Below are 15,896 nucleotides of genomic sequence, written 5' to 3'. Positions count from 1 at the left end.
TTCACACCATACCTTTAAAGCACTATTAAAAAGTTGGAAGGGACCCTAAGGAATCTCATCTAAAGCATCCATGACAGAACTCTTTGGTTCAGACTCCTTTACTTCACATTGCTTTAAGCAAATGTGCAAGAATCAATGTAGGCTTATATGGTTCTCCTAGAGGACATAGGACCTTATTACAGTGATACCTCAGGTAAAGTACTTAATTCGTTCCGGAGGTCCGTTCTTAACCTGAAACGGTTCTTAACCTGAAGCACCACTTTAGCTAATGGGGCTTCCCGCTGCCGCCGCGCTGCCATTTCTCTTCTTATCCTGGGGCAACGTTCTTAACCTGAGGTAATATTTCTGGGTTAGCGGAGTCTGTAACTTGAAGCGTATGTAACCTGAGGTGCCACTGTACTTTTTAAAAAGTGAAATCTGCTGCTGCTGCTGCTTTGGTGAGCACTCATAGTCGAGTAAGATTGTCTTCCATAAACACGGTTCTGACAGTGGGTCTGTAAGTGATAGTGGAGGCCAATTCTGGATCCGCACATCCTTCCACAGTGGGGACATAGGTTTCTGGGTGGGAGTTGATCATGGTGAGGGTTTGCAAAGCGTGCCTTCCTCTTAGCACGTTTTGTCCTGAGTTTGAGCATCTTCAAAGTCCAGGACACCTTTGGTAAAGGCTGTTCTCCAATTAGTGTGCTCGAAGGCCAGTATTTCACAATTGTTGGTGTTTATACTACATTTTTTTAAAGATTTGCCTTGAGAGTGTCTTCACACTTCTTACAGTCATAGGAAATTGGTATGGCTATGGATGTTCCTGGCCTGAAATCCTGGTGTAGATCTACACTTAAGGTTTTTAACGCTAAAAAGGAGTTAAGGAATTATTCTGACAATCATATAACCATACGACTTTTTAAAAAAACATTCATAATGCATTATTAACATGTGACACCAGAGGGCGCTGCAGAGCAACCAGAAACCAGGGAGGGAAAGCGAAACCAAAGGGGACTTTTGCTGCCTTGACGTTTTACAATGATATTTCTAATATCGTTCTAATAACTTTTAAAAGGTGAGTGTAGTTCCAGCCCTAGACAGCCACTGCCAGTCAGTCCAGAAAATACTGAGCTGGACAGGTAGATAGTATAAGGCACTTTGCTATTTTCCTATTGAAGCAGAGGGCCAAAGCTCAGTGTCTGGGCATCTCGTTTGGCTTGGTCCCCAGGTCTGCATAGCCAGACTTGGTTTGCCAGGCCTCCTGTGGGCCGCAAGTCCATTTTGGGCAAGTCACAAAACATCTGATGTGGGCAGGGCTTCAAAGAAACAACCAGGAGCTTAAATTGAGTCCCTGATTATTGGATTGCTCCCATCACCCATCAGCTGAAACTGCTGCTAAAATAATAACAATAACAATAACAATTTATTATTTATACCCCACCCATTTGGCTCGGTTTCCCCAGCCACTCTGGCTGGCTCCCAACAGAATATTAAAAGCACGATAAAACATCAAACGTTAAAAACTTCCCTAAACACACCTGCTTTCAGATGTCTTCTAAAAGTCAGATAGTGGTTTATTTCCTTGGCATCTGGTGGGAGGGCGTTCCACAGGGCGAGCGCTACTACTGAAAAGGCCCTCTGCCTGGTTCCCTGTAACCTCACTTCTTGCAGTGAGGGAATCGCCAGAAGGCCCTTGGAGCTGGACCTCTGTGTCCAGGTTGAACGGTGGGGGTGGAGATGCTCCTTCAGGTATACTGGGCCGAGGCTTTAAAGGTCAGCACCAACACGTTGAATTGTGCTCAGAAATGTACTGGGAGAAAATGAATGTGTTTCAGGACCGTTGTTATATGTTCTTGGCGGTCACTCCCAGTCAAACTGCTCAGAAGACTGATTTGACTTTCCCAGATAAGATCAGAGACCTACCCAGTGCTACTTTTCCAGAAGAAGAGGTAGAAGAAGAAGAAGAGTTTGGATTTGATATCCCGCTTTATTACTACCCAAAGGAGTCTCAAAGCGGCTAGCATTCTCCTTTCCCTTCCTCCCCCACAACAAATACTCTGTGAGTTGAGTGGGGCTGAGAGACTTCAAAGAAGTGTGACTGGCCCAAGTTCACCCAGCAGCTGCAGGTGGAGGAGTGGAGACGCGAACCCGGTTCACCAGATTATGAGTCTACTGCTCTTAACCACACTGGTGCCAGAACCACAAACGCCTCCCTTTTTGTCTTAGAATGGCAATGGCACCCACATAAGAGGTGCTGGAAGTCACCTGAGAGGTTCCAGAACCTACCTGAGAGGTGCGGCAACTTATTTCTGGTGGGTTTCCCCCTGGAAGAAAAGCCCTGGACCTACCAACTCCACCTGGTACGCAGGCTGAGACCCTACCTGCCCGCAGACTGTCTTGCCAGAGTGGTGCATGCTCTAGTTATCTCCCGTTTGGACTACTGCAATGCGCTCTACATGGGGCTACCTTTGAAGGTGACTCGGAAACTACAACTACCGTAATCCAGAATGCGGCAGCTAGACTGGTGATTGGGAGCGGCCGCCGAGACCACATAACACCGGTCTTGAAAGACCTACATTGGCTCCCAGTACGTTTCTGAGCACAATTCAAAGTGCTGGTGTTGACCTTTAAAGCCCTAAATGGCCTCGGCCCAGTATACCTGAAGGAGCATCTCCACCCCCATCGTTCTGCCCAGAAGCTGAGGTCCAGCGCCGAGGGCCTTCTGGCGGTTCCCTCATTGCGAGAAGTGATGTTACAGGGAACCAGGCAGAGGGCCTTCTCAGTAGTGGCGCCCGCCCTGCGGAACGCCCTCCCATCAGATGTCAAAGCGATAAATAACTACCTGACATTCAGAAGACATCTTAAGGCAGCCCTGTTCAGGAAAGTTTTAAATGTGCGATATTTTAAGGTATTTCTGGTTTCTATGGAAGCCGCCCAGAGTGGCTGGGGAAACCCAGCCAGATGGGAGGGGTACAAATAATAAATTATTATTATTATTATTATTATTATACCCAACAACAACAGGCAGTATGGAACAGAGCACATTTTCCTATTGGCTGAATTATTTCTCCTTTCAGCCACTCCTGATCTGTCTTGGGTGGTTGCCAGGAGTAAATGCAGTGTAAGCCGTCAGTGGAGACTTAAGGAAGCTGGAGAGGCTCCAGCAGTAATTTGCATTTTCTCACCATGGAACATAGAGAGAAGCAGAGTTTGTGTGTCCTCCATTCCATGCTCCACCTTGGAGCATAGCAGGGACCCCTCGCTGACCCCAATCCTCTCTGATGCATGTACATCCTGTACGCTTCCGGTGTCATGAGCTCATTTGCTTCTCTGGCTCATGGAGCAGAGTTGTAGCAAAGTGCACACAGGCATGAACATTTTGAGCATCACAACCCTGGCAATGGTAAGAGGACTTTGCGTTGTTGTTGTTGTTTTTTAAAATAATATTTATTAGAAGTTTAATAGTTACAGAAAAAAAGGAAAAAAACAATAAAAAGTTTAACAAACAATACATCAAAAATAAAACGAAAAACAAAAAAATACATCAAAACAACAAGAAAAACAAAAACATTTAAAAACACACTCAATATTTCCATATCTTTACCTTTCATTTACTTGTTTCATCGACCTCCTCACACCTCCCTTTTTTGTATTCTAGTTCAATTTAGCTATTTCAGCAAATCCTTTCCATCTTTTTCAATTTTTTGTTCTATAATTTATCTTAACACAATCTAACTTTAAATTTTCCACTTTGGCCCACTAACAATCAGTTTTTGCTTAATTCTTTATAACATTTCTGCTAAAACCATATAACTTCATTCCAGCATTTTTCCAACATTCATTAATTTTGCAGTATTTCTGTAAATATACTTTGAATTTTTTCCAGTCTTCTTCCACCGACTCTTCTCCCTGGTCTCGGATTCTGCCAGTCATTTCCGCCAATTCCATGTAGTCCATCAGCTTCATCTGCCATTCTTCCCGGGTGGGTTGATCTTGTGTGAGGATTTTGCGTTCTTCCCAGCAATGTCTCCAGGTAGAATGGTATAAAGATAACCCCAACGGCAGCTGAAGAGCAGAAATCACCCAAGCTGCTGTCTGTAGGCTAATTTTGCTCATACCATTGGACTTTTGTCGTTTCCCTACTCCTTTCTCCATGTAGTCCTGCCTACGTGAACTGGGAAGTTGCAGGGAAACAGCATAACAGGGTGAGGGGGACTGATGTGATTGACTGCTGGGTCCAGTCCCGCCACAGCAGATTGGAATTATCCATCCAAAGTCCTGAAACCTCATCACTGAGGAATAGTGAACGTCTAGTGTTTCCACTTTATTTTATTTTTTTAATTGAATTGAAATTTTCAGATAAACAAAAGCATACATAATAACAGGTGAGACACAGATAACGAAAGCTGACCATGAACGTGATCCCAGTGCCAATTGTAAACACACAGAAAGAAGGGTTTGGGCAGAAATAATAATGGAGAAGATGTATAAACACCAATAGGAAAGGCCAATAAATATAATTTATATATATATTTATTTTTAAGAATGCACAAACCAGTTTAAGATGTAAATAATAATACAAATACTTCTTTTTGCATCCGAGATACCTTGCAGGAAATTAAATTGCAAGGACTCTCTGTGCAACCTTCACCATAGTTTCTACATTCAATAGCTAAAAATACCCACTAAATCATTTTACGTCTGCTAAAAGTTTTCAAACTTCGTCAGACAGAACTAATTTAGCAATTACTTTAAATGCTGAGAGTTAAATCTTAAGAACAAAGCCTAGGAATAAAGAGGACAGCAATGTATACTTTTAGAACCAGTAAATCACAATATGCAGGAAAACCAAGGCTAAACCAAGAGATTTTTAAAATTCTTACGCAATAGCAAACCTAATAGATATGTTTAGTTAACCATTACAATGGACGTGTGGGTAGATTTACAGACCTGTGACTATAGTTACAGTTTCTTATAACCATTTGTCTCTAGATAATTTATACCTTTTCAAGCTAAATGCCAAAAATGATTAGGCATGATATCATAATGGAGGATGGAGATTCAGGGTGGGACAAGATAGGACAGCTCCCTCTTGTCACAAAACAAACTCAACAAATGAAAACCAAATAACTGAAAACGACACTTTAGATCTAAATTGTATGTTATACTCCTTGACTTTTACTGCTACTGGTCTAAACCACGGAGCCTAGGGCTTGCCGATCAGAAGGTCAGCGGTTCGAATCCCCATGATGGGGTGAGCTCCCGTTGCTTGGTCCTTGCTCCTGCCAACCTAGCAGTTCGAAAGCACGTCAAAGTGCAAGTAGATAAATAGGTACCGCTCCTGTGGGAAGGTAAACGGCATTTCTGTGTGCTGCTCTGGTTTTGCCAGAAGCGGCTTAGTCATGCTGGTCACATGACCCGGAAGCTGTCTGCGGACAAACGCCGGCTCCCTCGGCCTATAGAGTGAGATGAGTGTGTAACCCCAGAGTTGTCTGCGACTGGACCTAACGGTCAGGGGTCCTTTACCTTTACACTTGCCATTCCTTATTCCACGATCCCTTTAGAGTGCAATGAACTACCGTATTTTTCGCCCTATAGGGCGCACTTTTCCCCCTCCAGGGATGAAGGGGAAATGTGTGTGCGTCCTATGGGGTGAATGCAGGCTTCAGGAAGCTATTCGCAAGCCTGCAGAGCCCGGCGGCAACTCCCGCAGGCTCCAAAGGCTTGCGGATAGCTGCCTGCAGCCCGAAGCCCGGGGAGCACGGCACTCGATCCCCGGGCTTCGGATAGCAGCAAGCTCTGGGAGCGATGGCGAGGTTGAGCGCAACCTTACCTTCGCTCCCGGACCCCCAGCCCCGAGGCTAAAAACGAAGCCAAGACAGCTAGCGGGATCCATCCCGCTCGCTGTCATGGCTTCTTTGCCCTTTGGGGCTCAGGGGGGAAATAATTTTTTTTGTCTTTATGCCCCCCCCCCCCCAAAAAAAAATAAGTGTGCCCTATGGGCTGATGCACCCTATAGGGAGAAAAATACAGTACCGTATTTTTCGCTCTATAAGACGCACCAGACCATAAGACGCAACTAGTTTTGGGAGGAGGAAAACAAGAAAAAAAATATTCTGAATCCCAGAAGCCAGAACAGCAAGAGGGATCACTGTGCAGTTAAAGCAGCGATCCCTCTTGCTGTTCTGGTTTCTGGGACAGCTGCACAGCTGCATTCGCTCCATAAGACGCACACACATTTCCCCTTACTTTTTAGGAGGGAAAAAGTGAGTCTTATAGAGCAAAAAATACGGTATATCTCCAGCGCTGGGCCCATTTCAGCCACGCAGCTGTTGCTAGGTGGATGATTTCATCCTTTTATCACCCATTTGGCAGTCTTCTAATTTTTAATTCTTGTATCCCGACCTTTCATTTGCTTTCAATTCTACTACCCTTTTTCCTTTCTCCTTCCTTGCCCTTCTCTCTCTCACACCCCACCTCTTAGCAAAAGCTGCTTCTTCATCCTCAGGTGATGCCCAAGAAAAGGCACGTACCTGGCTGACTCACTGGCCTTTCCCCACAAACGCCAGGAAGGCTGAAGTCAGAGCCTGTTAACTCCCTTGTATCTGTCACTAAGGCATTAAGCAGTTTATGTTTAAAGCATTTCTTGCCCTTCCCTTCCCCCTGAGGCTGGTAAGGAGCTTTTGTAATAAGTCCAATATATGCATTTTAAAATTGTTTTGCAAGACCTACTTACCCATCAAATTCAACACAACTTAATCAAGTATTCGGCATAAGATTGCATTTGAAGAATTCCAGGGTTTGTTTAACTGAAAAGCATCAGCATCCACGCATTACAGAAAATGTAAGTTTCCGAAATCCATAATTATCAGGGCATCAGCTTTTTCAAAACGACCAGTCTTCTTTAAATGGATATTCTTCTTGTTCTCTTATTCTGTAAGTTAAATCTGTGAGCTGCACGTATTCTATCAGTTTAAGTTGCCATTCTTCTTTAGCTGGGACCTCGCTCGTTTTCCGTTTTGGGGCTAACAAAACACGGGCCACAGTAGTAGCATACATAAATAGTCTTTTTTGACACCCGGGAATTTCCCTCTGAATTATCCCTAACAAAAAGGACTCCTAACAAAAAAAAGACTGGAAAATGTTCCCTGAATATATGGGTGAAAATTGTGTTTATTTAAAAACGCTGGTAGCATTAAGGTAAGTTCAACAGTGTAAATAAGTTTTGATGGATGTAACAATGGATTACGGAATGGTTTACTTCATGTAAAATATGCAGGGATGTATGGTATGCAAGGGACGCAGGTGGCGCTGTGGGTTAAAGCCTCAGCGCCTAGGGCTTGCCGATCGAAAGGTCGGTGGTTCGAATCCCCGCGGCGGGGTGCGCTCCTGTTGTTCGGTCCCAGCGCCTGCCAACCTAGCAGTTCGAAAGCACTCCCGGGTGCAAGTAGATAAATAGGGACTGCTTACTAGCGGGAAGGTAAACGGCGTTTCCGTGTGCAGCTCTGGCTCGCCAGAGCAGCGATGTCACGCTGGCCACGTGACCCGGAAGTGTCTTCGGACAGCGCTGGCCCCTGGCCTCTTTGAGTGAGATGGGCGCACAACCCTAGAGTCTGTCAAGACTGGCCCGTATGGGCAGGGGTACCTTTACTTTAAATGAATACTTTGAAATATATATATATACTTTTTTAGAACAACCAAAGTGTTACTAAAAAGTATGCAAGCTTTAGGGTGCACCAAATCTCTTCATCAGGTTAGAATCAGGCTGGAGTTTATTTACTTAAGAGATCGCCTTACCTCTTTCGTACCAACTTGATCACTTCAGTCTGCAGAACTTGCACGTCTATAATTGCCTGCCTTATCTCCATTCTGTGATTGAAGGGGGTTGGACTAGAATCATTGTACTGTTTTAGACGCCTCCTGAAAGCGTTTCTCCTTTGGCAGGTCCGCCCAGACACATGATTTGGTTACCCTGATGGAGAAAATAAGAACTTCACAAACTGTACCATTTTGATCAGACTCATGTTGGTAGCTTCGAGAACACTGTCTAATCATCTCGTCCTCTGTCGTCCCCTTCTCCTTGTGCCCTCCATCTTTCCCAGCATCAGGGTCTTTTCCAGTGAGTCTTCTCTTCTCATGAGGTGGCCAAAGTATTGGAGCCTCAGCTTCAGGATCTGTCCTTCCAGTGAGCACTCAGGGCTGATTTCCTTCAGAATGGAGAGGTTTGATCTTCTTGCAGCCCATGGGACTCTCAAGAGTCTCCTCCAGCACCATAATTCAGAAGCATCAATTCTTCGGCGTGCTCTGGTTTATGGGGTCACGAAGAGTCGGACACGACTAAATGAGTAAACAACAACAACCATTTTGATTATTCCATTTTCTTTTGAGCCTATGGCCTAGCAAAACCGAAAAGCCTGGCGCATTCCTGCCTGCTTTCAGAACTAGCTGCTTTTAGGTACTGCACGTAGCGAATTTCCGTTCCAGAACTCTGAAAAGAACAATCTGTTGGGATCTATGGTGACCGCTTTTTGCATGGAAGGAGAATCGGCGAGGCATGGCAATTGTGATTCATCTTGAATTGTTTTGTAGACACATGAAAGAGGATATTGGGAGGCATTTAATGAATAGGAAAATTAGTCAAAGTCTAAAGAAAGAAAGAATAAATGGTTATATGTCATCGCATGATATTATTGTAAGGGCTGATCTAAAGAGCCAGGTGATTTTGGTTGGTTCAAGGTGATGACATTGGGTTGCATCTGTTAAGAATGCTGTGTTGCATCTGTTAAGAATCCTTTGATTGGTGAATAGTAATCACGTGTGTATAAAAACATTGCTTTGAATGGGATTCTTTACAGCCTTCTCCTTATTTTTGAGGCTGTTTCTATGCACCTTTTGGGTTTCTGGGAATGATACCCCCAGTCTAGGAACCCCCTTTTAATTTCTCCAACAACACCTGCTCTTAAATTTCATTGTTGTTGCTTGACCGTTTTTATAAAATGTAAAATGTGTTACGTATGAGGATGATGAATATATTTGTTTACTGCTTTGGGCTCCTTTGGGAGGAAGGGCAGGGTATAGATTTAATTAATTAATTGGGTAATTAATTGAACAAAGCAGGGGCATACACAATGGCTACTTCTATTGAATTAGTGCTGCGGAAATTATTTAGCCTCGTCAAATTTAGTCTATTGGTCACACAAGCATCCTCAACCAGAGGTGGCCATTGCCAGGAAATACTGATGGGGAAATCCATTCAGAGCATTTGCAAAACCTTGTGGTCAAAGGATGGGACATTCCTCTGGCAAAGTCAAGTCCCACAATCTCAAGCTTGTTGGTTTCATCACTCAGGCTTGCATTCACACAGCAGCTAATTCTGTTTTCTCAACTTTTTGCTCACAGTCACCGGTAATTTCCATCCTATATTTGAACTTCCTCACGACGTAAAAAAACCACCTCTGGAAATATAGGGGAATGTAGCACAAGTTCAGCGCTCAAATCCATGTTCTTTGTTTCCATGGCAGAAAAAATCCATTGGGAAATAACGTGGAGATGAACATGCACATTTAACTTGCGTGATTTCAGCTACCGTATTTTTCGCCCCATAGGGCGCACCGCCCCATAGGACGCACCTAAGTTTTTTTTTGGGGGGGGGGGAATAAAGAAAAAAAAACATTCCCCCCCCAGGCCCCAGCTTCCCCCAATCCCAGCCCCGAGAACAGCCTGCTATCCGCAAGCCTACGGAGGCCAGTGGTAAGTCACGCCGGTCTCCCCAGGCTTCGGAATGCAGGCAGCTCTGCGCAGCCATCGGGAGGCGGGTGCGACTTCGCACCCCGCTCCGGATGGCTGCGCAGAGCTGCGCTCCCCCTGGGACTGCAGACAGCTCTGCGCAGCCATCGGGAGGTGGGCACGAAGTGGCGCCGGTCTCCCAAGGGTTGTGCAGAGCTTCCTGAAGCCTGGAGAGCGAGACGGGTCGGTGCGCACCGACCCCTCTCGCTCTCCAGGCTTCAGCGAAAGCCTGCATTCGCCCCATAGGACGCACAGACATTTCCCCTTCATTTTTGGAGGGGGAAAAGTGCGTCCTATAGGGCGAAAAATACGGTATATGCAACTGTAGGCGGGCTAGCTGAAATTGCATGCCTTAAATGCAAGCAAGACGGAGAGCTAAAAAGCGCTTTCTGCACCAGATCCACCAGGTACGTAAAGAGCTTTTAAGCTCTCCACTTTCCTAGGCGGGCAAGGCCCACTCAGCATACTAACTCTGGGGTGCTCTCATGAGACATCGTGGCACAATCTCATACCCTTCAACATTTCTTGGATGAAAATAGGCACGACTATATACACAGGTCCCAAAAGATCTACTGTGGTTCCCTGTACATTTCGAAGCACAGTTTGAAGTGTTGGTACTGACCGTTAAAGCCCCAAATGGCCCTGGCCCTGTATACCTGAAGAAGCATCTTTACTCCCATTGTTCAGCCCAGACACTGAGATCCGGCTCTGAGTGTCTTCTGCTGGTTCCCTCGAAGCCAGGTTACAGGGAACCAGGCACCTGCCCTGTGGAACATCTTCCTGTCAGATGTCAAGGAAACAAACAGCTACCTGACTTTTAGAAGACATCTGAAGGCAGCCCAGTACAGGGAAGTTATTACTGTTTAATGTTTTACTGTGTTTGATGTTTTAATTTGTTGGAAGCCACCCAGAGGCAATCCAGTCAGGTGGGTGGCATATAAATAACAATTTCTTCTTCTTCTTCTTCTTCTTCTTCTTCTTCTTCTTCTTCTTCTTCTTCTTCTTCTTCTTCTTCTTCTTCTTCTCCCTTTGTGGCTTAGGGCCATCGTATTTATGGGACCGCCTCTCCTGGTATGCTCCACAGAGGACCTTAAGGTCCATGAATAACCATAGTTTAGAGGTCCCGGGCCCTAAGGAAGTCAGATTATCCTCCACCAGGGCCAGGGCCTTCTCAGTGATGGCTCCGACCTGGTGGAATGTTCTGTCCCAGGAGACCAGGGCCCTGCAGGATTTAACCTCCTTCCACAGGGCCTGTAAGACAGAGCTATTCTGCATGGCTTTCAATTTGAACTTAGCCTGATCTTTTATTCCCCTTCCTTCCCTCCCCCTCCCCTTTTTATGAAGATTACCCGCTCTGGGATCCCACAGCTAATTCTCCCCTGGTCTCCAGCTAGCCCTGGTGATCATCCAACCCTAAACTGATTTTTGAATTCTGAATTTATTGTTATTCACGTTTTATACTGCAATTTATGCTGTTTTTTGTTGCATCAATTAAATGTTTTAAATTTGTTGTTAGCCACCCTGAGCCCAGTTTTCTGAACTGGGAAGGGCGAGGCACAAATAAAACTTTATTATTTATTTATTTATTTATTATTATTATTCTATTATTCTCTGCCTTGTGCAGGCTCTGGGGATGTTATGCTCCCAACACCTTCCTGCTTAGCCATGGGGCAATTGCAAAAGTTTGGGTATATGGAATTTCCATGTATACAGTACATGATACACAAAACCCATGGAAGGAAAACAGTAAGAGCCGTTTGACAGTGGAATTTGCTGCCAAGGAGTGTGGTGGAGTCTCCTTCTTTGGAGGTCTTTAAGCAGAGGCTTGACAACCATATGTCAGGAGTGCTCTGATGGTGTTTCCTGCTTGGCAGGGGGTTGGACTCGATGGCCCTTGTGGTCTCTTCCAACTCTATGATTCTATGTAAGACGTGGCTGTGCCCTATTCCCAGGTCCCTCTCAGGAATGAACCTGGGACCTTGTCCTGCCACCAAGCTCTTCACCTTGAACGGAGGGTTGGCTTGGGAAGTTCAACCAGCTGGCTGATACGGGTTGAGAGGCCATGATAAATTTTGATGCAGGCCCAGAAAGAACACAGGTGTGTGGGAGAGAGGTTACGAGGGTGGAGGGGGGGGGGGGAGAGAAAGAGAAAGAAATTCAGAGGGACAGACATGCGTTCCATCACTCTCAAGGACTGCCAGGGCTCAAGGCTACAGAAAGTCCAATGGATGTACAGTAAATACAGCCCACACAAGTTTGCTAAGACAATTTCGTAACTTCCACAGTTTTGGAAGCACAAGATGGTCACAAAGTCCAGTCATTTTGGATTTGGCTCTGTTGCAAGGGAGGGCTCTGTAGCATGTTCAGCTATTTTTTATTGCCTCAGTCATCCCCCCCCCCCCGGATTTGCTGGTGGCTGTCACACTGAGTGCCAGTGTGGTTAAGAGCGGTAGTCACGTAATCTGGGTAACCGGGTTCACGTCTCCGCTCCTCCACATGCAGCTGCTGGGTGAGCTTGGGCCAGTCACACTTCTTTGAAGTCTCTCAGCCCCACTCACCTCACAGAGTGTTTGTTGTCAGGGAGGAAGGGAAAGGAGAATGTTAGCCGCTTTGAGACTCCTTAAAGGGAGTGAAAGGCGGGATATCAAATCCAATGTGCCATAGATTTGCATAGCATTATGATAGCAGTTTTAATTTATTAAAGATCCCTAGCATAAAGGTAAAGGTAAAGGGACCTCTGACCATTAGGTCCAGTCGTGACCAACTCTGGGGTTGTGGTGCTCATCTCACTTTATGGCCGAGGGAGCCGGCATACAGCTTCCGGGTCAGGTGGCCAGCATGACTAAGCTGCTTCTTGCGAACCAGAGCAGCGCACAGAAAGGCCGTTTACCTTCCCGCCGGAGCGGTACCTATTTATCTACTTGCACTTTGACATGCTTTCAAACTGCTAGGTGGGCAGGAGCAGGGACCGAGCAACAGGAGCTCACTCCGTCACGGGGATTCGAACCGCCGACCTTCTGATCAGCAAGTCCTAGGCTCTGTGGTTTAACCCACAGCGCCACCCACGTCCCTATCCCTAGCATGGAATTTGCCTTTTTCACAGTGGCCACACACTGGGTCGACATCTTCATTGATCTACCCACTATGACTCCAAGCTCTTGTTCCTGGTCAGTCACAGCCAATTCAAGCCCCATGAATGTATATGTGAGATTAAATTATTATTTTTGCACTGGCATGCATCTCTTTACACTTGCTTATATTCAATTGCATGGGTCGTTTTACTGCAGCTTGGAGAGGTCCTTCACAATCTCGTTTTGTTTTAATGACCCTCATCCACAAACCTGGCCACCTCACTGCACACGCATCAATGTCCCTTCGGGTGCTGAGATGTTTGCTGAACCTTCATGAGATGTCCTTCACAAATGGAGCACAATGCAAATGAAAGTCCAAAGGGCGTGTTAAAGCTACACAGCCTTATGCTTTGTTTGGCAAACAGCACCTGGCCAAACCCAACAGAGGTATCCAAATTGGAGAAATATCTGGCACCTGCCATTTTCCCCAAACCGTCCATCCTTTGCAGGAATGAGGAAATGTTCTCTTTTGATGGACATGTTCAACTGTTTGCATTCTTCTCTCAGCTGCACCAGGAAAGACAGGTGGCAGATTTCTTTGATATAATGTTTCGTTCATTTAACAACTTATTCGGAAACATCTTAAACCCCCATTTGGCCAAATTTGGCTGCCCACCTGTAGATACACCTATTGAGACATGGTTTATACTGAGTTATATGGGTGTGTTGACTATTATTGTATCCTTCATGTGAGCTGTTGGTGTTCTTTTTTCTCCTTCACTTTCCCCCTCTTCCTCTACTTTCATTGTTTCTTCTTTGATTCTATGAATCATCATCATCCCAGAACATTTGTTGTATAAGAAGCTGCAGGATTTCAGCAGAAAGTTATGGGATGCTCACTAATTGGAAATGAAACTGTTAGGTCAGAAACTATTAGCAGGTTCAATGATCCCCCCATAAAAATGTCTAACCTTAGGAAAACTTATCACTTTGGATAGAGAACTCAGACAGTGGAAGAGAATCACATGCCCACCTCATCTAGGCTGAGGGGGTGTGCAGAGGATGCCTTATTTGAGAGACCCCTTCCCCCCCAAAATTGGTCGCTATGGCACTCTAGCTATTATTGGACTCTCCTCTGCCCCAGGCAACATGGCCAATGGTCCAACTTCCTTCTGTGAGCTGCTCATGAGGCAGAAACAGCGACAAGCTTTCTTCTTCTTCTTTGGTGATCACTTGTAGCTGAGTAAGATTGTCTTCCATAAACACGGTTTTAACAGTGGGCCTGTAAGTGACTGTGGAGGCCAATTCTGGATCTGCACGTCTTCCACAGTGGGGACATAGGTTTCCGGGCAGGAGTTGATCACGGTGAGGGTTTGCCAAGTGTACCTTCCTCTTAGCATGTTTCTCCCTTTCGTCCTGAATTTGAGCGTCTTCAAAGTCCAGGACACCTTTGGTAAAGGCTGTTCTCCAATTGGAGCGCTTGAAGGCCAGTGTTTCCCAGTTGTCGGTGTTTATACTACATTTTTTTAGATTTGCCTTGAGAGAGTCTTTAAACCTCTTTTGTTGACCACTGGCATTGCACTTTCTATTTTTAAGTTCGCAATAGAGTAGTTGCTTTGGAAGACGATCATCAGGCATCTGCACAATATGACCAGTCCAATGAAGTTGGTGTTGAAGAATCATTGCTTCAACACTGATGATCCTGCTTCAACTGCTTCAACAAGGGCATCCTGATCAAATTTGCAGATGACACCAAACTGGGAGGGGTGGCTAACACCCCAGAGGACAGGATCACACTTCAAAACGACCTTGATAGATTAGAGAACTGGGCCAAAACAAACAAGATGAACTTTAACAGGGAGAAATGTAAAGTATTGCACTAGGGCAAAAAAAATGAGAGACACAAATACAAGATGGGTGACACCTGGCTTGAGAGCAGTACATGTGAAAAGGATCTAGGAGTCTTGGTTGACCACAAACTTGACATGAGCCAACAGTGTGACGCGGCAGCTCAAAAAGCCAATGCAATTCTGGGCTGCATCAACAGGAGTATAGCATCTAGATCAAGGGAAGTTATAGTGCCATTGTATTCTGCTCTGGTCAGACCTCACCTGGAGTACTGTGTCCAGTTCTGGGCACCACAGTTCAAGAAGGACACAGAGAAACTGGAACGTGTCCAGAGGAGGGCAACCAAAATGGTCAAAGGCCTGGAAACGATGCCTTATGAGGAACGGCTAAGGGAGCTGGGCATGTTTAGCCTGGAGAAGAGGAGGTTAAGGGGTGATATGATAGCCATGTTCAAATATATAAAAGGATGTCACATAGAGGAGGGAGAAAGGTTGTTTTCTGCTGCTCCAGAGAAGCAGACACGGAGCAATGGATCCAAACTACAAGAAAGAAGATTCCACCTAAACATTAGGAAGAACTTCCTGACAGTAAGAGCTGTTCGACAGTGGAATTTGCTGCCAAGGAGTGTGGTGGAGTCTCCTTCTTTGGAGGTCTTTAGGCAGAGGCTTGACAACCATATGTCAGGAGTGCTCTGATGGTGTTTCCTGCTTGGCAGGGGGTTGGACTCGATGGCCCTTGTGGTCTCTTCCAACTCTGGAGCAGCAGAAAACAACCTTTTCCCCTCCTCTATGTGACATCCTTTTATATATTTGAACATGGCTATCATATCACCCCTTAACCTCCTCTTCTCTTCTCCTCTCACCTTGAGAGGAAGGGCTGCTAAAGATTTTTATTCCCTTTCTTCCACCATGTGAATCCTAAGCAGGAAATTGTCCAGTAGCACCTTAGAGACCAACTAAGTTTGTTCTGGGTATAAGCTTTCATGTGCATGCAAACTTCTTCAGATACTTCTTCAGATGCATGCATACGAAAGCTTATACCCAGAACAAACTTAGTTGGTCTCTAAGGTGCTACTGGACAATTTTTTAATTTTTATTTATTTATTTTGACTGCATCAGACCAGCACGGCTACCCACCTGAATCTAGAATCATGGAAGGCACCACATTGAGCTGCATGAAATGGAAGCCTATGTATCTGAAGAAGCATGCATG

Source organism: Podarcis tiliguerta (genome assembly GCF_965153285.1).
Source record: "Podarcis tiliguerta genome assembly, chromosome: 2".
Classification (NCBI taxonomy): domain Eukaryota; kingdom Metazoa; phylum Chordata; class Lepidosauria; order Squamata; family Lacertidae; genus Podarcis; species Podarcis tiliguerta.
Note: the sequence above shows the minus strand (reverse complement) of the source record.